Genomic DNA, 27344 nt, shown 5'->3' with positions numbered 1-27344 from the left:
AGATTGTTTTCTCTAGCCTACCCCTAGGAGCTTCATTACCTCCAACCAATTTTCACGAAGCTATGTTAGTTTCATCCCACCCACAAGAAGCTTTGTTGCCTCCTACCCACCAACAGCATCCCAAAGGGCTGTTTCCTTCAGTTTAGCTCCTGAGGCTTGTTACTGCTGCAAGCCCTTACCTTCAGCTAACCAAGATGGGTTTTTTAGTTCTATCCAGTGCAGCCCAGCCCTAAGAGGTTTAGTTTCGCCTAGCCCAACCTCAAGAGGATATGTTTCCTCCAGCTCACCTCCCTAATGGACTGTTTCCTCCAGCTTACCCTTAGCAAACCATTCTCTTCCAGCCAACCCCCAGCCATCTAAGTTTCCTCCAGCTCACCCCAATGAATCTATGTTTCCTTCAACCTAGCTATATTTCCACTAGCCAACTCTAAGAGCATATGTTTTCCCCCATTCCATTCCAAGAGGCTAAATAACCTCACAGTCCATCCTAAGGGTGCTGTCTCCAGATCTGATTACTGCCAACCACAAGCAACAATTGCCATTAACAGTAGGAACACCACTTCTGAATCACAACAAAACAATTCTACCTCAACATCCACCGAGCTGTGCTACCTCAGCCCCAAACTGGGCTCAAATTCCAGCCATCTGACTTCTGCAGCTTGTCTGGTGACCTCTGATCCTTTATTTCTATACATTCTACAGCCATACTATCTGGAGATTTTAAAATGGCTCCAAAATATTATGAGGGAGCTTGGATGAGATAGAACAGTTTTATCCCCACGAATGTATGTCAGAATCATCCATAATCCAAGGCAAATGCCCATAAAAAATTTAACTATTGTACTAATATCCAGTTTCACAAATAACGTACCTAAATTTTTGGACTTAACTGTAGGTACATTACAAAAAAACTGGGCACACTTAAGATATGCTGAGCTAAGAAGTAAAGTTGTGCATGTGCCTTTCGTGTCCATACTGCGCATCAAAATATGGTGTAGAAAGATAGCTGTTCAATATGTCTTAAAACATCCAAAAGTAGCATGATCTGGTCGATTTCTCAGAGTTAATGACTTTTCTCTTTTTTTTTTGCATGACTCATAATTTTCCTAAGTTCATCACTGATTTAAATGGTAACCTTGACTGCTCTGTTCGTAGTTCTTTTTATGCATATTGGATGGCCTCCAGGTTGTTAAGGGTGCTGGTTGTGGGCAGATCATTTACACACATGCACTGGCCTTGGGTTCCATCTCAGTCAACACTAATGCACACTCAAAAACATTTCACCAGGTTACAGCCCTTTAAGGGAGGTCTGACCAGCTGTCAGGTTAGGCTGCATCCCTGATGTATCTCTTTGATCTGCTTGTCAGCAGGCTGCACTATCACGTCTGGAGGGGTCCAGAAGTCTGATGCCCATGGCCCTATTTCTGTTTCTGGAATCTTCTCCAAACACCACCAGTCTGCCATTCTACATTTGTACTTTTATTTGATGCATGCCTTGAATCAATATGACTTAAAAGAGTAAAATACAAGGATGCATCAAAACTTAACATAACATGGGGTACAAGGACCTTATGTGGATGAGGGGGCGGGGTCGACCCCTTCATCCTAGCCAGACCTAGACCACCATAGACCGTAAAACTGAAACAAATTAATCTCAACCTAATCTTGCACATCAGGTCCTCAAAGGCAAAGGAGAAAGCATTTGCCTTAATCTGCCGTAATCAAACTGAAGATAAGAAGAAACCCTTGTGAAAATTGGGAGGCACAAGAAACGCACAGGTACTACAGATTATGAATAAATGACGTTTCAAATTGGTCAAAAATGGTAGAATATTCCTGAATACGAATATTAAAAAGAAAAGCACCGCATGCATTTGTGAATAGCACATGCATTACAAGTTCTCATCTCCCAATGCCCAAACTCGGAATGGAAAGCTTTCAAAACAATAAAAATGGACTCAGTAAATGATCCAAACCTTCATATTTTAGTTGGTAAATACCTAACTTATTTACTTGCCTCAATTATTCCCTACGGAAAAACGCCAAAACGATCATCATTCAACCATTTCTAATATTCATTTGGTGTTCGCTAGGGATTAAAAGTGGCTCTGTATTATTATTATATCCAAATGAAGTTCCCAAGCCTTATCCCTTTATTTAACTTTCTTTTAATATATCATATTCCTCCTACACTTACGCAGCATATATATCCATTCCATTATTGGTCAAATAGTTTGACCCTGCACAGTAATCAGTCTTATCCACTCACTGAATTCATGCTACATAAAATGATGCCTGCCAACTTCTTGGCTCTTGTTTTATAGTAAGTGGTCATGGATATATGGAAATGTACGATCTTTGACTGCTTTGTTTGTACAATAATGTACTGTGTCAAACACACACACACACACACACACACACACACACACACACAATCAATAAGCTATGAAAAAACAACTATCAACATTTATGAGCATACTAATGAGATCTGCTAAGTGATTTGCACATTCAGACAGGGGGATTCATTAGGCTTCCATGCCCTGATATTCAGTCTTTCTAATTTCTCAGTGAATTCTTATGGAATTGTCTCCCAGTACCCTAGGGAACAAAGGACATGTGCCAGAAAATGCCACTCGCACAATAAATTCTCTTCGTCTCAGGTAAGTAATGGTTTAGTTCCTGGATGTGTTCACACTTTTCCCAGTTTCCATCAATCACACTCACTTCCACCAAGATACTTAGTTCTATCAAAACTCAAAAGCATGAAAGCTGTCCAGATACAGATTGGAATACAATGGCTGCCAGACCTGCCGAACGCTGTGTTGGACATCAAATGAATCAGTATTTCATCTGTTCGGCGCGTTTTCTAGGCATGTGAAACGTCATGCATTTGATAACCTGAGGATCTTTTTGAGAGGACCAGTTGCATAACTCTGTACCTGCACCCAAGTGACACATTGGAACAATTGTACGAGTATACTCTACTGATGAACTACAGTCTCCAGCATACCCAATTGAGTAATACTATGACACTTTAATTCCTCGCCAAATACATGAACCATATTTTTTTATGATGGTTATCTTGTGTTTTTGTTTATAACCATCACTGTGTGTGCAAAACACCACTATATCCAAAACTATTTATTATGGGGAACCCCATAATAATTTCATTTCTCTGAGAAAAGTAGCAAAAGAATAATTCGTCGAAAAAATGCGTGGTTCTTGCGCATCAACTGTTACATTAAAAACAAAAATATAGCGTTATAACATTATGAATGACATTCTGTGCGTTACAAAACTCATTCAGACGGAAAACTGAGAAATAATAGCAAATGGTTACGGATGTGACGTAAGATATGTAACATCCACGTCAGCCTCTCAGGTCAAAGATGTGTATTTCACATGGAGTTCCTGTCACTATGAAACCATGAATACTTCGTCAGACAGCACAGATGACTCAAGAAAAGCTGTAAAAACACCTCTCTCTCTCTCTCTCTCTCTCTCTCTCTCTCTCTCTCTCTCTCTCTCTCTCTCTCTCAAAATAGAAACGAATGCATTGAAAACACAATGATGCTGAAGTTCTCAGGAATTTAGTTTCTATTTTTGCGGGAACGTGTGTTTGTGTACGTACTTCGTGGTAATTAGTTAAAAATCGACTGTTACATTAAGAAAGCGTCCTGTTGCCATCGGAGTAGTAGTAACTACTAAACCTTCACGAAAATAAGTTTTACTATCCCTGTAATAAAATTTAACAATGGCAGGTTAGCCTAGGCTGGAATGAATTGAGAGTTTAAAAGATTTTTAAAGTATTGTCGATAGTAAAAGGGTTATATAAAAAAATCTACTTCATGGGGGGGTAAATTTTGTGGTCACCCCAAATCCCGAATAATGCCGTTTTCACCTAAGCTACCAATCTGGTCGAGCTCACCAAGAGTCGATTCCGATTATTTCCAGCGCGTTAGAACTAGAGCCTCGCTCATGAGCCTTGTTACACGAGTTTTCTTATTCAGAATAAAATGTTCCGTTGACAGCTGGCGCTAGTATGGTATTATGGGCAGATGATACGACTTACACAAACCGCAAAAAATCAAAAGCCTCACGTAACATGTTTAGATGATGGGTACATGTTTCTTAAATGTACTATGTGAAATACGTTTAATCCACAGATATTAACTTAAATATAATTTGTGTAATAGGCCTATGTTAAGTCAAGTACATTATAAAATGCAAAGTACTACACACCCGAGTGTGACCGGCCACAAATAATTATGTTCTCCTACCCTCACTCAAGATTGACATAACTCCTCTTGACAAATCCTCGCTTCCTATTCGGTGACATTTCCAACCCGAGTGTAAATGCTCTGTCCATAAGGACGAATCATCTACTGTAGGATCCACAGACAACACAACTGCTAGTCAAAATGCTTTTGACGTTGCTGCACGCACGGCAAATTATCACTATTATCCGTTACGAAGGGCTATCAGAATTTTAATAAGGAATTTCACGTCTTCACTAATAATGAAAACAAGTTACCAGAAACCAAGAGAGATTCGTACGTGTTCACTACAAAAATCACAAACACTTGGGTAACACCTATGTAGCTTGATGCTCATTCTGCTTTTAATAGTATACACAATTAACAGCATTGGCTATTTCCAGCCATATTTACGGGAACTATGTAAACAAAAAGAAAATTCATGTTAATTGCACTCAAGATTCAAACTCCCCATTGGCACTATGAATGAAAAATTGCCGACGAGATAATATCACTTCAACACCAAAAGTTTAAAAAGGCCGAGATGTCTGAGAGTTGAGGCTCTTCTTTCAGGTTCCACCAGTGATCGTCAAAACCGGGTAACAAACGGGAAGTGCTGAGAACGACTTCGCCTGACATCTGGTGACCCGTAGACAAATGATCGGCAAAGACTATAACCACAGCTGATGTTCTTAACTTTGAACGAAAGTCGAACAAAAGTATGTTTGGTACGGTTGTACATTTATGGGATATTCTCTCAGTATATTTAGAACTACAGAAATGAAATGTTACCCTCTAACAGCGGATAGCCTTCATAATAATAATGATTATAAAAAGCGGAACAACTAATATATGACATACGAATGGTAATACATGAAATAAAACTTCGGAATACAAGATTTAATTAGAAACTGGATAATAATGAAGAGGAAGCTGAAAAAAATGGCTATAGACATATTACAGATATCACTTTTCTTTCTCGATGAATAAACTGTTGCACAATTGCTTAGTCTTTATATACATACTAGCGCACCGAGGACGCTGGAAATGACAAAAGGAGAAATTAGAAAAAAATGTGCAAACCATAACGAGGTTATATCAGGTACATTATGCGCATTATGTACATTATACATATATATATATATATATATATATATATATATATATATATATATATATATATATATATATATATATATATATATATATATAATATATATATATATAATTGTGTGTTTGTGTGTATAAACAGAGAAATAGATAGATAGGTAGATATACATAGTATATATCCCTAAAAAGTTGCCCCAAAGAAATTCAGTAAACTAGTCACTTTTACCTTAGTGAATAATGAAGCTTCCTTTACCAGCAAGGTAGCCCAGGGCTAGTCAGACATAGGCCTAAATAATTCTTTCTCACAATGATTGGAACCAAGGTAGCCCAGGTTCCTTGCTGGTAAAGGAAGCTTCATTACTCACTAAGGTACAAGTGACTGGTAGTTTACTGAATTTCTTTGGAGCAACATTTTAGGGATATAAACGGCGTATATCTATCTACCTATCTATCTATTTCTTTATCTATACACATAAACACACACAATTATATATATATATATATATATATATATATATATATATATATATATATATATATATATATATATTTATATGAATGTATGTATGTATGTATACAGGTTCAGCTCAGTGGTCTGGTTAAACTAAGGTATATTTACTTACAGCCCAATAGCCTATATATTTTTGCAAATAACTCAAAACGTATAAACTTGATACATCTTGGGGTTTTGATTGTATGAAGACGTGGTGTAGATAAAAAAAAATCTATGGCAACTAATCAAATGTTGTTTAGGAAAAGGGAGCTGGAAGTATAATGAAAGGAACAAAGGATGAGTGTCTGGGGTAGCTGAACTGCGTAGAGCTGAGGAAATTGTATTCTTGTGGTATCAGAGAAACTCTGGAAGAGTTTGAATCTGAGTCCTGCTGGATTTAGAGAACATGAAAGGGTGTTTGTGCTAGTGTTTAATTGCAGTGGCAGGTGACAGAGAAAGAGATGGCATTAGGGGCAGATACGGGACTCCAGGAGAGAGTGTTGTGAAACTGTACTAGAAAAGAGGATTGGTTGTTGGAAATATGTGGCGCCAAAAGTGAAAAATGTTTTGGACAAGTGTTTTTTAGATTATGTATTGGTTCAGAGTAATTGAAGAGCAAGCTGATGTTAGTACAATAATGGTGAAAGGGGGAGTGGCTGGAGGTATTGTATATCTGATCATTATTTGGTTATAAAGCAAAACTTAAGACAGATACAAGCTCAAGTTTCAGGTTAAGAACTGAAAATGTAGCTGCAATGATATCTCTAGTCGTTAACGCTTTCAGCGAGAGTTGGGTGCACCTCAGTCAGAATGTTACACATCCACAAATATGAGGATGGATACACATGCGATTTCTTTGATAGAATAAACGAATCTATGACGATAATAATGGAAGAATCTATATGTATTAGTCAAGGATGAAACGCTACTTGCTAATACTAGGAAACGAAATCTGACTTCCCTAATGTCAGAACATTCATTCTCTCTCTCTCTCTCTCTCTCTCTCTCTCTCTCTCTCTCTCTCTCTCTCTCTCATGGATCCAGCCAGCCGCCTCACCAACTCTTTTATTCTCCCATCTGTCTCTATCTGTTTCTCATTTATCCCACATCTCCCCTATACGCATCTTTCTTGCCCCACCTTTTTCTTCCCTAAGCATCGTCTCCCCCTTTCTCCACTTTTCAAGATTACCTCCCCACCTTCACCCCCCACCCGCCATGGATAGAGTTTGGGACAAGAGTGGATGGTGCTTGAGTTAGGGTAGGCAGTCGGTACAAAGGAAAGGGCAAGAAAGAAGAGAAAGAAGAGGATGCCTTCGGTGAAAGAGAAAAATAATTGAGGATGGGGAAAATAAAGTCAGTACAGATAAACAAATACAGGCTGAACGCAAAAGATAAGTACAGTAAAAGTTTGAAGAAAGCAAGTGAAGTTTTTAAACGATAGCAATATACTCAACATGACCAAATAATGGAAAGAGATATCAAAAAATACATGATATAAAGATGTTATTATAATTATTATTATTGTTATTATTTTTATTATAATTCAACTGAGGATACATTCCTATGGATCCATCCAGGCAGTCTTCCTCAGGACAGAATCATTAACAAATAAAAACAGTGCCTAAGTCAACTATGCTCGCAGGGTGTAAAGACCCCAGTCAATTGAGCAAGACATAATAACAAGAGAGGATGTGGACTGCTTCCAACACTCGCCCTACAAATTAAGCGAAATAAATAAACGGTGAGAGTCAGTTATAACAGTAAAAAGCAGGCACTCCTCGATTTTTACATATAATAAAGAAAAAGGAAATGGTCAAAGTTAACTCATGTGGATGGATTAATAAAAAGAAAACAGACTTTCACCATGCAAGGGAAAGAGGAAAAGGCGATAATATGTGCACAGAAAGCCACACTAACTAGGGAGAGCTGCATGTAATGTCTTTGACGGATAAAGCCCATTGTAGCAAAGGGATTTCATTAATAGGTGATAATTAAATAAAGGCCAAGGACAACTGCGGTAAAAGGAGCTGAAACTTAACTTGTGGATGGATGTATGGCGCCTCACCATATGTGGACGCACACTCGGTTCAAAATGCTGTCTTAATTTAAAATCTAGGTTGACTCGCGTCTTAGACTTCAGTCCGTTGATTATGTTTTCTCAAGAAGTATATAAATACGGCGCTGATTGATTGATTCGTAAAGCGTACTGACATCAAAACAAAGGGTGTCATCGCTGTTACTAACATGTACAGTATTAACAGAAGATGACTGCATTTATCTGCGGACTACTATTTGGTGTTAAAAGCAGCCTTATTATTTTGTGACAGGACATTTTCTAATCTTAAATAGATAATCTCTTTTTCTGCAACTTCATATGAAAACCAATATGATTAGATGTTACGATATATTTTTACTCTCAATTAGATTGTCTACAATGCTTATTTTGATAATAAAGGGCTTCTGACAAATATGTGAAAAATAACTAGTAAGTCACAGTGTACCGGGATGTTTTACAGAAAGCCTAGGAAGTAGACTGGCACCTCCAGGGGAGACAGTCATTCGGTCAATACGGAGATCAAGATGACAGGAACCTTTGAACCTGGTACTGATGACAAGCAAGACAAATCAGAATAGTAATATCTGTCGACAGATGCTTAGTTTTCTGGTGTTTGTAAGCAATAAACAATTTACAGTCGTTATCAGCTTCTGCGTCAGAAACCTTGAAGGCGTGATAATGTTAGTTAGCATAAGAGGAAAAATCACTGTAAGTACATGGTGTTTCAGCTGATAACGATATATGAAAACCTTTGTGTATCGCTGCTGACCAAAGTTCTCTCTCTCTCTCTCTCTCTCTCTCTCTCTCTCTCAGGGTATTCCTTTTCTTCTCTTGCAGAAAGTCAAAGAACTTTTTATCTATGCTAAGTCGAGATCATTTTGAAATTACGTAACTAAGGAGGAATTTAATAACATAGGTTTTTGATTTCAGAAAGCCGCACACAGCATTCCATTATGCAAAGCGTTCCGTTATGCCAAGCGGGTCAGCCTCAATGTCACTGTGCCTAACGGTTCTGTTTGACTGCATCATGGTAGAGTATATATATTTATATATATATGTATATAATATATATATATATATATATATATATATATATATATATATATATATATATATATATATATATATATATATATATATATATTCACGGAACAATACGCTCTACTTGAGCGTGTCCTGAAAAAAAGACCATTTTAACTCTTGAGAACTCAAGCAGTGGACTTTGCAAATGATAGGGTGTCAACTTTGGTGGGTCATGGCTAGAATGCACAAGGGCACTGGGAATACCAACCCTCTATGGGAAAAGATATAAATATATATATATATATATATATATATATATATATATATATATATATATATATATATATATATATATTATATTTGTAAATAAACATAAACATTTGAATATTATATAGCAGATTACTAATTACACCAATCTTTTGTGATATATATATATATATATATACATATACTGTATATATATATATATATATATATATATATATATATATATATATATATATATATATATGTATATATATATATATATATATATATATATATATATATATATATGTATGTATATATATATATATATATATATATATATATATATATATATATATATATATATATAATCACAAAGACTGCTGAAATTAGCAATCTACTGTATAATATTCAGATGTTTAGTATCGTCACGTTCACGTACCTTCAATGGTTTTTAACAGAATATTCTAATATAAGCGCGTACACCGCATTACTATTCATTTACATCAGCATATTAATTTGCGCTTACTGTATATCTTTTAAATTCCTTGCCTTCTCATATATATATATATATATATATATATATATATATATATATATATATATATATATATATACTATATATATATAGATGTATACAATTAAATTCTTTACTTCTTTTCGAATATAAAGTAATTATTCTATTCTCCATAAATGTTATATGTTTGAGGGTTAACAGAAGCGAGCTCCCCTGTTTCACGAATTAGTGAAAATAGGGTAAATATTCTTTTTCATTCTAAAATTTATTATTATTCCTTGTGGATATGTGAATCCATCTCTCTCTCTTTCTCTCTCTCTCTGATTCAATCTCTATTCCCACTAGTGGCCAGTAATTTGGATTTCACCAACTCCCGCGTGAATCACACCGAAGAGGCATCGAACTTACCCGCAGTGTCATAATATCTACTCCCAGCCACCTTCCTTCTCTGAGGCTCTCAGTCCTCAGTGATTCACCCATTCCAGTGTGACAAACGAACTCTGATTCACCGGGAACGGATGGAAATTAGGAGCGCACCAGATTATGATTCATTGGATGAAATTCATTCTGCCAGCTGGATTTGCCCGCCCACCTACCTACCCTTGGACGGAAGGAAGTTCTCGTTTTCTATGAACGTTTTCTACACCGACTGGGGAGGTCGTCTGTCTCGGGTACTTCAAAGGACTTTCCCTTTTGTCAATTTTTCCTTGTTCTTGTCAACAGCGTCAAAGGATATGTTTAAAAATTGAATCTAAGTATGGTAAGGAATAAAAAGAAAGTAAAAGCATATAATCTATGGACATCTGTTACCATACTTAAAATGCCGTTGACCCGTCCTTGAATTTAAGATATTGCAAAGTTTGTCACGAGTTATCAGTCTAAACATTCAGACTAATTTTTGCTTTAATACTGTTAAATGCTATCAGATCTATATGCGTGAGGGAGAGAAAGAGGAGGCAAATGGTGCATCATTCGTTATCAATTCCATGAGAGAGAGAGAGAGAGAGAGAGAGAGAGAGAGAGAGAGAGAGGGAGAGAGAGAGAGCGTTAACACAAATACATAGATAATCACCTACGCAGTTACAAAGCGAGCAAGGAAACAACTGCTGATTTAATGCCAAGATTGAAAGAAAGGACAGTGATGTAAGTCGCAATTTCTTCCTGGTGTGTGTAGACGCATGTGTGTGTGCGTGTGTGTGTGTGTGAGATGAATCAATGTTAAGGGAAAATAACACATCGCCAGCGTCACTTGTATGTTTATGGTACAGCGGTGATTTCCGCGAATACGAAAAGGGGGAAGCTGGTATTTTACAACTTGGTCACCCTCCCCGGCTACTTCTACCTCACATCCTACATCTCTTATTGACTCTCAATAACGATTGGTATGTTTTGGTTCCTATATCTCTGATTGTGTGGGTTCCTTTCTCGTTTCAGCAGTCTGAGGTCCTTTATATAATGAATGTGCTTTGGTTCCTACATTAAAATTCAGTGTTAGAGTTTCTCTATCATACATAACCTGTTTTGCTTCAAATATCATTTGCATGTTTTTGGTTTAGTTTTTAGCTCCTGATTCATAAACAATACACAGGATTCATAAACTCGATAGAATTGTCCCTCCATACCATCAAAATGTTTGTGCTCCTATTTACGCTTTTGAACTTGTGTTGTTCCAATATCTCACAATGAGGAGTCCACGCTATAACAAATTTAATTCGTGCATAAATTAAGTTTTGTGATTATATCATTACACAAGTGTACTTGTCAAATTACTCAGCATGACTGGTTTCAGATATTATATGTTCCCAATATTATAACGCTTGCCAAGATTTTTTTGACAATCACGTAATAAGAATATAGAATGACACGGAGAAACACGCAGTAAATATTAAGTGGAGAGAGAGAGAGAGAGAGAGAGAGAGAGAGAGAGAGAGAGAGAGAGAGAGAGAGAGAGAGATCATTTACATTTTGAGAGAGAATGCCTCACTTGATTTGCACAGAACTGAGGGAATCTACAAAGTTAGGTAATTTGCATTTATTTAAGCGCATTAAAACAGATGGCGATGCTGGACCCTCCTGTGATCATTTTCGTAATTTGTCGTCTGCCTATATTTCCTAGGAAAGGTAAACAACACAGAATCATAATCCTCTTTATATTAAGATATATATCTTTGTTGACTTCCTAGCACCGTAATTTTGTGGTTTGATTATAATTCACTCTCGTTTTTGAAACATGAATGAAATAAACGTATTCTTGGGATCAGGGAATACAAAAGAATTGCTTTCTGCAGTTCAATTTGACCTTCTTCAGCTTCACTTTTTCAGTTTCAATACAATGAATCTCTTGACTGGACTGATTTCAAAAGTAAAATGTCATTCATTATACATCTGTCTTCCCTATCTAGCCGTGACCATTGAGCGTTATCTCTCTCTCTCTCTCTCTCTCTCTCTCTCTCTCTCTCTCTTTCTCTCTCTCTCTCTCATTCTTTAGGTAAATAATCATTAAAGTAACTTGGAATATTTGTGTCATTATTAGTAATTCAGTGACGTAGCGTTCTTTCTATTCCATTATATGCAGCTCTTGTTACAACGTAACTTTCCTTTTTGAACTGGTATTTAATAATAACACGAATTATTTTGCATTAGAGTAAGCTATTTTGTCGAATTTCATATCTTACATTTAGCTGCTGTATCTCACTGAAGTGTATTTCTTTAACCACAGTTTTCTTACAGTCTCCTAACAGCTTCTGAGACTATACATGTCAGAGGTTTTATGCCCAGAGTTTTGATATTATTTGCTGGCCAAAAGTCTTGCTTCTGTTGGGTTTGAATTGTGCTAAGAACAGTACCTTCACTGTTGACAACAGCAAACAAATAAAAGATGCGCTAAAGTTTCTCCGGCGCAATCGAGTTTTCTGTGCAACGTATAATGCTGCATGAAACTCTCAGCCACGGCCTATAAAATTCTCTGCGCGGCCCATGAAACTTTCAGCCACGGTCCGGTGGTGGCCTGTGTTGTTGGCACCTATAGCGGTGCCAGACGAACGATCATGGCTAACTTTAACCTTAGATAAAATAAAAACTAATGAAGATAGAGGGCTGCAATCTGAACTGTTGGATAACTGGAGGGTGGGTGATCAACATACCAACTTGCAGCCCTCTAGCCTCAATAGTTTTTAAGATTTAAGGGCGGACAGAAAAATGCGGACGGACAGACAAAGCCATCTCAATAGTTCTCTTTTACAGAAAACTAAGAATGTGTTGTTTCCATCTTGAAGAACCGAAGTCAACAGAACAATGAAAATATTTTGCTAATTGTATTTAAAATTTTACTCAATTTTATAATATTTCCGTATGCATATTTCATCCTCTCGAAAAAGGCATGGAGAAACTGGTAACAGGAATAGCGTTGAAAAATATCAAAATAAAGTTTCGTCTTTTAGCAAATGATAAAAGATGACGCCGCTGAAAGCAAATCATTCGGAACTTGAAGGTAAAAGGACCAATAAATGAAACCGAGGAATGAATGAAAAAAAACAATAAATGGAATCGTAGTTTTTTACCTTAAATATCTACAGCAGTTATAAACTATTGGTAATGTACAGAACGCATTACTAAGGGATAATTATTTAAGACCATAAAAAGGAAAATGTAAGACTTTCTCTCTTTCTTACTGATCACCTTGAAGGACAGAATCTTAGAGTTGTGAAGAGGAGAATAAGAAAGTCAAAGAGAAGTGAAAGATGAAAGTAAGAGATGATGAAATATGCACAACATTGGTTATGGAACAAAAAGAGGAGAGAGAGAGAGAGAGAGAGAGAGAGAGAGAGAGAGAGAGAGAGAGAAGAGAGAGAATCTATAAACGACGCACGCACATTGCGTCAAATAACACTAGGAGCATTGGGGAAAGCGTACGCATGCGTCTTCACGCAATGATATATCTACGCACATTCGATTGCGTCCGCATACACGGACGTATAGCACGAGCCTTCCCCCGCCCCCGGCCTCCCGTTTGGCCCTCTCCCCGAGTTCTTGGAAAGATCAATAGTTATGGCATTTAGCTAAGTTTCCCGTGGTCCTAATTTATGAAGTTATAGGTTCCAATCACCTACACTCTCGCACCTCTTGGAGGTGAGGGGGGGGAGAGAGGGGGTGGCTGGGGGGGGTGTGAATCGTCTTTTGAAACAGTGTCTCGAAGAAAAGGGTTCAGTGTGGAAAGAGCATCCTTTTAAGAACCTCGCGCTCCTCAGCCTCCCTCCCGTAAGAACCCCCCCCCTCAGCCTCTCCTCCCCTTGTCGCCCTTCTTCCCTTATGTCCCCCTCTCTATAACAGAGTGACGTCATAACTAAGTGCGTAGCGTGAAGGTATTTGTTTCTGTTTTCTTGTTTCTTCTGAACACTTTCGTTTTGGGACATTTTCCTCGTTTCATTCTTCCGAATAATAACAATGAAATGTTTCCAAAGTCTGACGAAAGAAACGTTGATGACAAACACTGTCCAGATACACACACACACACACACACACAAAGACACATACACACACATTATATATATACATATACTCATATATATATATATATATATATATAAATACACATACATATACATTATATATATACATATATATATATATATATATATATATATATATATATATATATATATATATATATTTATATATATATATATATATATATATATATATATAAATAATATATATATATATATATATATATATATATATACTGTATATATATATACATATATATAAATATATACCGTACAAACTCGGCTACAAAATCAACCAACTTTCAGTTCGCCAAGCAGAGCAATGTCCGCTGTAAATAACACTTGCACATCGATTCAGTGAAAGTATTTGAGTTCACGAACTTCACTTTTTATGAAGGACTTATGAAAGTAAAACTCGGAGAGCCACAACGTGTCATGCACACAGCTGAATGAAGGAAGGTGTAACTATGGCATAGGCAGTATTTATACAAGGAATTCGGTCGACAAGCAACTGTTTTTATATAGACTTGACTCGGGTAGGCGAATCAGATGGTTTGGCCACTACGGACGTTACGGGTGACAAATGAACCAAAATAAAACGGTTACTTCAGTACACCTGTGCTCAAGTTCTCTTCGACGCAATGAAACACATAGTAATCCACACACACACACATGCACACACACGCGCACACACATATATATACACACACACTATATAATGTATATATATACATACACACACACACACACACACACACACATATATATATATATATATATATATATATATATATATATATATATATATATATATATATATATGTATGTATGTATGTATGTATATCACCATGCGCCTTCCTCTTAGGGGTGGCGCAAGGTGTTATCCTTCCGGTTCTTTGTAAGTCTAGAAATGAGGTTGCTGATGTCACACACACATTCATACACACACTCATATATATATTTATACACATATACACACATGTATATATATACACATGTGTGTGTGTGTGGTTATTCAACCTGCGCTGGACTTAGGAATTTATACTAAGGAATATTAATGATGAATATTGAACTGTGTTGGCAAATAGAACTTGCGCAGCTGATGAAGCTTTGTACACCAGTCTTGTTCGATATTTTGACTTGAACTAAGTTTTATCTATCTCTATCTATCTATCTATCTATCTATCTATCTATCTATCTATATATATATATATATATATATATATATATATATATATATATATATATATATATATATATATATTGAAAAATAAGAAACAGGGTGTAGGTCCTTCTTATTTTCACCTGTGGTAATGTGTGATAAATGAATCACGTTGATAATAATCATCATATATATATATAAGGATAACTTTTCTTCTTCGAGGGTAACTCCGGGTGCTGACGTTCCGGGTTTCAGCAAATCTTTGTGGGGTGAGGTTGCTGGCCTCTAGCCTTCTCTCTGGATGTGAGCCACCGTAGTCGTTTCATTATCAGATACACAGTCGAGTGCCTGGGCCAACAGAGACACACGGGACCATGCTTGCAGCGCTGCACCCGCCGAGCACCGGGCCCCTTGACCGAATGAAGAACGTGTAATGTGAAGAGTAAGCTGAATACCGGGAGGTGGGGGACGAGACATAAACTGCTTTTTAAAGAGACACTTAAATTCTGAGGATATTTGTGTGGCTGTAAAAAGAGATAAATAAAAGTGAGGAATGGCAGTATAAGGGGAAACAGATATTGGAATACTAACCAACGGCACTGAACAAGCCTAAAAATAAACATGTCAACCTCCCCAGCATAAGCAGCGAGGCTTGAAATTCATTAAGAGTTCATTACGAAGCAATTGCCTTTCCCAACGTGAAAATCAGTTATTCAGAAGATAAGGCCGAAACCAGTAACAAACGCACAAGAAAAAGCATTCAGAGACAACAACATGCAAGTAAATATAATTTTGTAAGGTCCTCTGAGCAAGAAAATAAAGTTGCCTGGTTAAGCAAGTTGCTTCAGTTCCAAAATGAGCATTTGGTAACATCTCTTAATTTCTATACCAATTATCTTTTTCTTCGCTAAAAAATTATCAGTTATTATTAGTTTCCGATAATGTTCGGGACCCCTTGTATCTATTAGAGAAATAATTGGTTTGTAGATTATTGCAAAGAGGTTGCGCAGAGAGAGAGAGAGAGAGAGAGAGAGAGAGAGAGAGAGAGAGAGAGAGAGAGAGAGGCAAGACAAGTGCGAAAGACCTTAAATTTCCCTAAGAAAAAATATAGGCTACAGAGAGGGGGGGGGGAGGACACAGGGGAAGAGAGATGAGAGGGAGGGGTTAGGGTGGGGGAAGCAAATGCAAGTTTATTCGCAGAAGGTTTAACGCGAGGGAAAATTAAACAAAGTAGTTCACTCCCCTCACCCCCCACCCCATCCCCACCTGCGCCACCCCGCCCTCCTACCCAAAAACACTTCACGGAGAGAGCAACTAATCGCTGGATGGAAAAGACTCTTTATTCCAATTTCTGTGAGACTACTCTTCCTTCTCTCGCTGTCTTCTTTCTTCCTTCAGCCTCTTTCCTCCTTTCTTCTTAATCAAACTTCGTTCCCTCTGTCTCTTCAATAAAGTGTGCATTAGTCATTGTAACTTTCTTGCTTTGCTTTAAAACGCTCTCCGTTACAATGAGTTACAGACGGTTAAGACCCTCCTTGCTCCCACACACTTGTACACAATGACTGAGCTTTGCATAATACAGCACGCACATCTTCCTGTCTATCTGTTCTCATATTTTAGTGTATATTTCAAGGAAATGTGTATTCCGTGCACGCAAACACTACTGGGCCTTCTTTGCGGGTCAATGGCTTAGTGTTGGGACTGTTCATTTTATGTCAGGTCGAGACCTCATACGCGAGTATCGTGAAAACTTGCTTCATTTATTTACTTTTACGGTTTAAATTTCTTCTTAGAACTATATATATATATATATATATATATATATATATATATATATATATACATATATATATATATATATATATATATATATATATATATATATATATATATATATATACGTGTGTGTGCTTATCTAAACTTTTGGAAGTTAAGTATACCTTAGTTTTACCAGACCACTGAGCTGATTAACAGCTCTCCTAGGGCTGGCCAGAAGGATTAGACTTATTTTACGTGGCTAAGAACCAATTGGTTACCTAGCAACGGGACCTACAGCTTATTGTGGAATCCGAACCACAGTATACCGAGAAATGAATTTCTAACACCAGAAATAAATTCCTCTAATTCTTCACTGGCCTAGGAGAGTGCTAGGAGAGTACGATATCGACCCATCCAGTGAGGGATTAAAGTATAAATAAAACAAGATACTTATATAAACTATGTACAGTAACGAAAGGATGGGAAAGTTCCAATTGGCGTGATATCTCCCGTCCAATACAGTTAAACATATCACAGGCCATTCTACACAGGACAAAACCAATTTTTCTTTTTGATTAACCTATTTAAATTTATATTTTGAATATCTCTCAAACGTTGCAATAATTGATAAACTTGAAAACAAGGCTGAAATTCCCGTCCGTTTTTCTCAATGAAGAGGCTGAAGGCCGACATCTTACTACCTTTCTCTGGTCAAGGACTGGTACGGACAAGAGGAAGAATGGGGGAGAAAAGTAGAAGATGAGGAGATAAACTGCAGTAAGATAATTCATAACGGTGTTGTCATATAATTCAAGGTGTTTTATTCTTGCGGTTGAATCGACTGACTGAAGCACAAGAAATTGCGGTGTTTTACATGAAAATTTAAAATAAATAATTTCAGCGTGATTTCTCTAATCAGGCCTGGTTTCCATTATGTCATTCATGATAAGGAGTCTGAATAAACGTCAAATATACAATAAAACTATTGTTAAATTCCAGCGTGGCTTTCTTGTAACACACTGTCAGAAACAAGAAACAGGAAACACATTCTCCAGGCTTTACTTGCATGTTCTGAGAAAGCAACCATAAGTTCTATGTACATGGAACACTCATAAATCGATGGCTTCAGTAAATGTTTTAATCAATCGTGAGACAGCGTTACATCATTTTATTAACTGAATGACTTGTTAGGAAAGAGCTACATTGTAAGATGACCGTGGAAATTCAGCAGCAGGCAGAAATGAATGAAGAGGGTTTCTTATTTTTGTAGTTGTAACAACCGTTTTCAAATGACAGCTGACGGATTGTATATTCAAGGCATAACCGAAAAAAGGGCATAAGAAAACAGAGAGACCAAATGATGAAGAAAGTGAGTCTCTCTCTCTCCCCCCAACCACCCTTTTCTCTAAAGTACAGTTGTTATGGTGCTTAATTATCTCATTCTTTAATACACCAGATAAAAGCCTGAATTCCTTAAGTTATAAACCTCATAAAAGTAATTAAAAATAATGACAAAAATTCTTCATACGATCACCTAAGTTTACCGGGTATGTAAAAACGAACGTATTCAGATAATTAAAAGACTAGCCTCACATGATTAGTCTTGTACTCATCCTTAGATGCTAACGAGAAGAAATAAATATATATTCAAACACACACACACACACTCATGTACATACACACACACATATATATACACACATATATACACAAACACACACACACACACATACATATATATATATATATATATATATATATATATATATATATATTATTTTGTTTATTTTATGCCTTTTATGGTAAGTGTTATGATTTCCCTGCCTCCTTCAGGAATAAAAAGTGTGATCGATGGTGATCACAAGGGATCTGGCTTGTTCGTCTTTTTAGGTATTTCCCTGAAGTGGTATGGTTTATTTTTTGTATATATATATATATATATATATATATATATATATATGTCTGATATTATATACATAAATGTGTATATATATATATATAAATGTATATATATATATATATATATATATATATATATATATATATATATATGTCATATATACTGTACATGTGTGTGTTTGTGTGTGTGTAAGTATAACAAAATAAATAAAGAAAAACAAAATACCATGCAATGAATTAACGCTTAGTTACGATTAGCCTCCATTGTACAGGAAGCACGTCAGTGATATCGGCGCGTTTTGTTTCTATTTATAAATTGAATTGTTACTAAACAGAGGTATTCGAGAATTTCGGAACAGCTTGAAAGGAAATGGGAAAGTAATGCTCAAAAGAACGGTTGTATTACACACAAAATTATGAAAACGCCTGAAGATCAGCGGCAACACTCGAAACCTGCCCAAAAGTGACCACAAGGTGCCTCTACAGTACCTGTCTATTTAGCACTGAAGGCAACCCAAAGATTGCTTTGAGAATGAAATGTATTTGACAAAACATGACCATAAATGTGATGTAGCTTTCGATGTATAAACATTGCTGTTAATTGCAAATGCTGCCAAATCTTGAAATAAACTGGTAAATACCGTCCAAAGATCAACATTATGACTATTACTGAAAATTGTGTAAATGAGAACAGCCCACGCTTCACAAGATTGTTTAAAGGACTTTTCCAAAAAGGTGACAGAAACGATCAAACGCTGGAACTGATTTCCACCCTGGCACAAGAGACGGTAAAAACTGCCATGAAGGTTGTCACAAAAGTGATAATTTTTGAAAATCATGTTCAGTCATTACATAAAAACTGGCAGAAATTGCACCATATTCTGTTTCACCTAATATCTAGCTTGCGCGGAGTTTTGGTTAAAACTGGGGTTAAGCTTTCACTTTTATCGCTATATCATAAGCCATAAGATCTGGGCTATGAAGAAAAACTTTGCACAAGTCAGATTAATAAAAGAGCATTCTCTGTAAGATAGGTAATAATACGCAAAGAATTAGATACAATTATAACAGTAAAATGGGAGTATGGGGCGGAAAAATAAAATATCTTCTAAATAAAAAAAACCAAGAACCCGAATCTCTTTCTCTTTCTCGCTTCTCTCTCTGCCTATCTTTGATATTGACAAAAAATAATGCCACAGTGACTAAATATACACCAAATAACGTTACAAATGTAAATCTCTCTCTCTCTCTCTCTCTCTCTCTCTCTCTCTCTCCAAACTAGCAAAGACACACGCACAAACACACACACACACACACACACACACACACACACACGCACGACCTTTGCCATCAGCTTTAAGTTTCGGTTTTGAAAGGGCCAGTCAGAATTCCTGCAGATGTGTCAAACAGCGGTATGAAAATATCACAACATATGCAGAAAGAGAAAGAATTCCCAGCTATATTTCAGCTTTCATGTTACCTGAATGTTTCTGTTCATGCGTGTACGCGGTTTGTTGTCATTTGTATGCAAGCCAGGCACAGATGTTTGCGCGCGCACACACACACACACACACATATATATTTATATTTCTATATATGTATATACATATATGTAAGTGTATATATGCATATACATTATATACAGTAATATGTATATATATATATATATATATATATATATATATATATATATATATATATATATATATATATATATATATATATATATATATATATATATATATGCAAACATTTGTGTATGTATATATATATATATATATATATATATATATATATATATATATATATATATATATATATATATATACATACATTCATACACACACATACATATATATATATATATATATATATATATATATATATATATATATATATGGTCAGTGAAGAGGAAAGGTGCAGGTGCAAAGTTCTGGCATAGGAAATGAGTCATCAGTAGAGTATGAAACAGTTGACGGTTGCAGAGGATACACAGTTGACAGGGATTAGTGGAGAGAAACTACAGGAACTAGTAAAAGAGTTTGAAGTGTCTGAAAGAGGAGAAGTTTGATGGTAAATGACAGAGACACTCGTGTCATGAGAATAAATGAAAACTAGACGGTTGGAGCAATAGATATACTGTAAATATGGATGGTGGAAGAATGGAAATGGCTGATGCGTGTAAGTATCAGGAGTAAACACAACGAATGAAGGTCGAATGTGAGATGCGGTTAGTCAAGGATTAGGTGAAGCAGAAAGGTACTGAGATGCTTTGCAAATGATTGGGAAGAGGCTTGAAAATCTATGTACGCCACGGTTCCAATATATGAAGTAATTGTTGAGTCATCTCTCCTTTACGGAAGTGAACTGTGGATACTGAAGCTGAAGTTGTTGTGATGAACTGCTTTCATAGCAGAAGCATTGTTAGAAGAACTGACCGGGTGAAAAAGGTGGAGATTTGTAAAAAAGGTAAACAAGTTAGCGAAGGTGAAAGGATGGATCAAAGTATTTTGAGATGGTTCCCTCATGAATGATGAAACACAGGAGTGCATAATTAAGAATTGTTGGAGGAAGAGGCAGAGAAAGAACTGGAGAGTTAACCTGATAGGCTAGACAGGTATTTGAAAGGAAGGGCCAAGATTTGTCCGAATGGAGCAGCGTGTCTCAGTGGGGCTGATTCTCAGATGATGAGTCTTCTGTGTAGGTGTCTGAAGGAGCTAATGGTAAAGAAGTTTTACTGTACAGAGACTTATCCATGATCTGATGAAATGTTATGTGGCCTGTAATTCATTTTTATTTTGTCTTTGATTCCAACAACATATAGACAATTTAAGTTACCTGCTATTTCTAAACAAGAAATAAAATATTCATAGGCTACATATTTAATAATAATTTCGTAAGACATAACATTGAGTAAATACCGTATTAGGACTGAACTTACTTTGTAAAAATACAGAGCATTGGATAACCATACTGGAAAAGTTAGGGTGTGGGTTTTCATTGGTCATAAACTATAGTACTAATGAGAGGGGACACTATGAAGCTCAGTTAAAAAAGTTAAGTATACCTTAGTTTTACCAGACCACTGAGCTGATTAACAGCTCTCCTAGGGCTGGCCCGAAGGATTAGACTTATTTTACGTGGCTAAGAATCAATTGGTTACCTAGCAACGGGACCTACAGCTTATTGTGGAATCCGAACCACATTATAGCGAGAAACGAATTTCTATCACCAGAAATAAATTCCTCTAATTCTTCATTAGCTGGCCGGAGACTCGAACTCGGCTCATGTCTTTATATAGGGAGAGAGAGTTAAATAGATGAACAGAGAGAGAGAGAAAGAGAGAGAGAGAGAGAGAGAGAGAGAGAGAGAGAGAAAGAGCAATTCTTGGAGATAAGAAACCGAAAAGAAAGGACAAACTCTCCCCTAAAACTTTCTAATTCTCCCTCTTTTTCTTTCAGAGTATAATTCCTGCGGTTCAAACTTTTCGCCACAACTTTTATACATTTTCATGTACATTAATCACTCCTGTATATTTCTCATTCGGATAATGTCGCCTCCACAAAGCAACTGAACTGTTTAAGGCGGTGTATATATATATATATGAAATTTTTATCACACCGTGATTTTTATACAATCATGAAGCTACAAATGTCGCTTAATATCGAAATCCACGCTACCTCGGTATATCTCCGTTGGAGAATTGTCGCCGAAGGGGAATTTATATAAGTGATAAATGAATTGGAATCGTGGGGACACGAACCCGCGACGAAAGCCTATTCAGCGACTCCAGTTGACGTAAACCATTGAGCCATTCCCCACGATTCCAATTCATTTATCACTTATATAAATTCCCCTTCGGCGACAATTCTCCAACGGAGATATACCGAGGTAGCGTGGATTTCGATATTAAGCGACATTTGTAGCTTCATGATTATATATATATATATATATATATATATATATATATATATATATATATATATATATATATATATATATATATATATATATATGTGTGTGTGTGTGTGTGTGTGTGTGTGTGTGTATATATATATTTATATACATATATATATATGTATATATATATATATATATATATATATATATATATATATATATATATATATATATATACTGTGTGTGTGTGCGCCTTTACATACACTATATATATATATATCTGATTAAGCAAAATTTGACCCATGAAAATAATCATACACACGATCAATTGTGACTTCTACCAACAGATCGTTTCCCCTAAGAGGAGGCGGTTTCAGAGAACAACCGTGTGGAGGTCGCTGCTGTATTCGTTCAGCAAATGCGAAATCACCGTTTAGTAACGTGTGGAAAACCTGTTTTGTTGACCTACCGGTAGAGAAGCCTCAGCAGCAGAACGTCTGCCTTGCGGGCACAAACTGCGATACTCATTACCTGATTACCTGTAGATTAGTAGCACCTAACTTTTACGATGTATGGATTGATTATGTGCTACACCATGGACCTACATCTAGCTCATCTAAACATTCATCCCTACAACGATACACAACTGCTTTGACCCATAAGTATCCTTATGCGCTAATTCAACACTTGGAAAATGTTGAGTAATGGCTGTCGAACGTGATTAGGGGAATTTTTTCGTTTCACTTAGTAATGTATCAGCACTGGCGAATCGACATTCGTGGGAATTTAGGTCGTAGGAGGGAGAGATAATATATAACAGCATTAGTATCGAAGGGAGGAAAAATAAAGCAGTTTGGTATTTTCTATACCCAGTATAAAAATCATGAAATCGAAGAGTAACTTCATCGAACCTTTGACTTTTGAAACATGGTACATCTTCACTGTCTCTGGGTTTCAAATCCTGTAGGACAAATTAGTCCTCAGGTGAAGAAACCTACCAGCACAGTGACGTTGTCTTCATCTCTCACGTTTTGCACATTAATCCAGGTTATTTCAATCAGTAAGCCGCCTCACCATAATAAATACAAGTTGAACTAGTCAAAACAGACTTAACCTTGGATTCAGAGATATTTGACCTTTACTCAAAACCGAAGGGCAAGAAGTGGTAGGCCTTTAGCTGTTTCAGTGACGCTGACCCCTTGAGAGGCATCCAGCCGACAAATTCATACCGATGTATCTCTAAAACCTCTGCAAGCTGTACAAGAGAAAACTGTTTTTGCAGTTAGAACAACCGTCTAGCAAGTGGGTCTGCTACACTTCTTCCTTGCTTACTTTCACTGGCTACACTTTCTTTCTTATTTCTAGGCTAGCTGCTTTTCCTTATTCAACTTGACAACTAGATTTTTTTCATCCAATATAAAGTCAAGGTCAGATTCAGCATGAACGATTATCTCATTGCGGATATAGTGACGATTTCAAGAAGTCTCATAACAAAACTGACGTTTTTATATTATATCAATGAAAACGTTTGTGATGGCAACAAAGCCGTCACAAATCTGGGAGGAAATCTTTTCTCTTTGTATTTTTTACATGCAGGTGTTCAGCTCTGTCCGGGTGCTTGTGTTCACTTTTCTTTCCTTTGGAAAACCGAGTTACTTCTAAATAATGTAAAAACACATTCTTTTGCTTGTTATTATATGCATATTCATGTTGAATAAATTCAGAAAATTCTTTGCTCCAGTACAAAATATCCCAATTTATGCTTCAAAGAATTAATTAATATTTTTCTTCTCTTTTAGAAGTGTTCTACTAAACATTCCATTAATGGAAAACGATGTGTTGAACAACAATTTATAGCCAAAGAAATATAGTAAATGTCCTTTGAAAATAATTTTCTTAACTATTATTATAAACTTTGCTGCTATCTTGTACACCATATTCTAAGTATAAGAAAAATAGTGAATATTCCGGGTTTTTGTTTAGTTGCGTTCACATAAACTCTAACTACTAGTGCGTTATGCTCTCTGAGACAGCGTAGAAAACATGGCGTGGTTCTGTTAAACAGATAAACCGTTATTGTACGATGAATTTCCTCTTTAGGCTTCGAGTTTTATGACATTTCTGTCTACGGCACAAGGCCACCTCATATCTGTAGTACTCTTGATTTGGCAGAAGAGACTTATTGTCTCAAGTCATAAGATAAATAATCTTACAACTTGATGCCCTTATCAGGCCCAATCTGACGGAGTAAATGAAGCGTTAGAACTCCATTTTTGAAAGAGATTAAAAATTTTGGAGAACGAAGACACGAAAAGATTTCCAAAGTTTGAGTAGCATTGCCAGAATATCCCTAACATCTCCAAAGCAGGATGCTGTGGTGCAGGCATGTCAGCCATTCCAGGAGGTAGCTGCGTCTCAGAATATTCTCTACCCTTTGATAATTTCAAAGAACAGATTAAATTTGATAACGTACTGGCTCACTGAAAGCTTATGCGTACAATTATGATCCTAATATGAATGTACATTCGCAATACGTCACTCATTTAGAATCTGGTTAACCTATACAGAAAATGATAATATAATCTACTGCAGAGTTGTTGGTGATGCCTAAAGGAAACCTGAGCATACTGACATTTCACTTGTTTCCTCAGACTGGCCTAATTTTAATATCAGTGAAATAAGAAATATAGTGCGTTAATGAAAACATCAACTACTTTGTCAGAATTGGCGAAAAATGGATAGCTTATTTAGGACAGGTCATTCTGGAATTCTCTCCCTTCTTCAGTTTTTCTGATTCCAATCATTTGTTTTTTAAGATGAAGGCCTATCGATTCCTTCAGGGTTGGTCCTCTCTCTCTTTTCGCTCCTTTTTCTCGATTATTTTTTTATGCGCAAGATGGATAATGAAAGTAGGCCTCTACCATCCTTTACATAAAACGATTTATCTGTATTAATTCATTACCAATGAAATGGACAGTCGGTATCTTAAAACACAAAAATTGGTTTCTTGTCCCTCCAAGCACAAATTTATTTTATCATATGCTGGGAAATGATTAAGAGTTAATTTCCATGTATTTATTGGGTTCAATGTTAGTCAAATGCAGAAAATATATCTTAATCTAAGTCCAGATCACCCTCCTAAGGACTGGTGTGCAATGCATTCGAGGAAGATATACAGGATGAAATGCCACGAAAATGTTTAGATCTTCTTGAACACTTTAACTTAAACAATTAGAGGGTTGGTCTGAGGCTTTATTTACGTCTTGAAACGATGATCGTTTAGTGTAGGATTTGCCTAAATGCATACCGGAAAGACTAAGAGAACACGAAGCCAAGGGAAACCTGGATGAGTTACAACGATAACTGTCTGAAAATGTTGAGTTTTTGATTTGACAATCCGTTAACGAAATTCAAAACAGTGCTCAGTTTATAATTAGGTTTTCTCATCTGGTGCCATACAAGTTTCTAAATATGGATAATTCTATTCGTGTTTTATATTATCTGTGAAGATATGAAAGTATTTTTGATTGCGCTTTTATCAAATGGATAAGAGCAAATCGTATGAACTACCGTAATTCCACAGTACAAAATACAGACAACCAAGATCAAATATGTGCCGCAGTTAATTGCTGCTCACGTCTTTGTTACAAAGAGACTCTTAGGTTTATGATTTTCAAGGTCACATTTACCCTTCCAGCATAAGTTCCACAACTGCCTTTGATCTGTAAGCATGACCTCGTCGGCTGTGACATCACATTCAGTCAAGTTCAAGATGTTCCTGATATTCTTTACATCCGAGACGAGTTCATCATTTCAAGTTATTTGGACGATATCTTTGTTCTTATTGACCTGAAGCTCTAAGTATACTTTGGATTATTGAAACTCTCTCTAGAAATCATATGAAAATACTGCATACTTATACAGTAGAGCACTATCTGTTCACGTGTATCAGGGTTATAATTAATATTCTGACAGAGGAAGGAAGATTGTTTTACCCAAAGGCTTCTGCAAGTTTTTATGATCTGATTGAAGAATATATTTGTGATTTATTTCCAAGTTTATTCATGTACCTATGCATTGTTGATCAGCAAAGTGTCACTTCTTGCTTTTCAACAGCAATAATAATTTAATTCCAGTTAGGGGCAACCCCTCCCCTACCACCCCAAGCAACCCCCGCAAGGCATCTCGTCTCTGTCGGCGCCTCGCACAACACAGAATTTCCCCCGGAGTGAGGCCGCCTGATCGTGCTAGGCATACGAGAGTCTCGGGGTCGGAAATTGACTTATTTAGAGCGGCTGCTTCAAATGCCTCACAACCGTTGCTTTTGCAAGGTATTTCTGGCGTAGTTCTATCAGCCGACGCGACGGGGAAGGGAGAAGAGGTGGTGATGGGGTGGGGTTGGGTGGGGGTGGGGGATTC

The 27344-nt window shown here is 36.5% G+C and overlaps 1 protein-coding gene across 1 annotated transcript in view; it reads right to left on the bottom strand.

Moving 5' to 3' along the window:
* Positions 1-4844, bottom strand: part of LOC136840576 (uncharacterized) — a 21900-nt gene extending 17056 nt beyond the window's left edge. The window contains exon 1 of the mRNA XM_067107198.1: positions 4281-4844. The gene's annotated coding sequence lies outside the window, so the exon portion shown is untranslated. The remainder of the gene's footprint in view (positions 1-4280) is intronic.
* Positions 4845-27344: the final 22500 nt, after the last annotated feature.

The sequence above is a fragment of the Macrobrachium rosenbergii genome, chromosome 8, assembly GCF_040412425.1.
Source record: "Macrobrachium rosenbergii isolate ZJJX-2024 chromosome 8, ASM4041242v1, whole genome shotgun sequence".
Lineage (NCBI taxonomy): Eukaryota > Metazoa > Arthropoda > Malacostraca > Decapoda > Palaemonidae > Macrobrachium > Macrobrachium rosenbergii.
The sequence above is the reverse complement of the archived record's forward strand: the minus strand, read 5'-3'. Positions and strand labels throughout refer to the sequence as shown.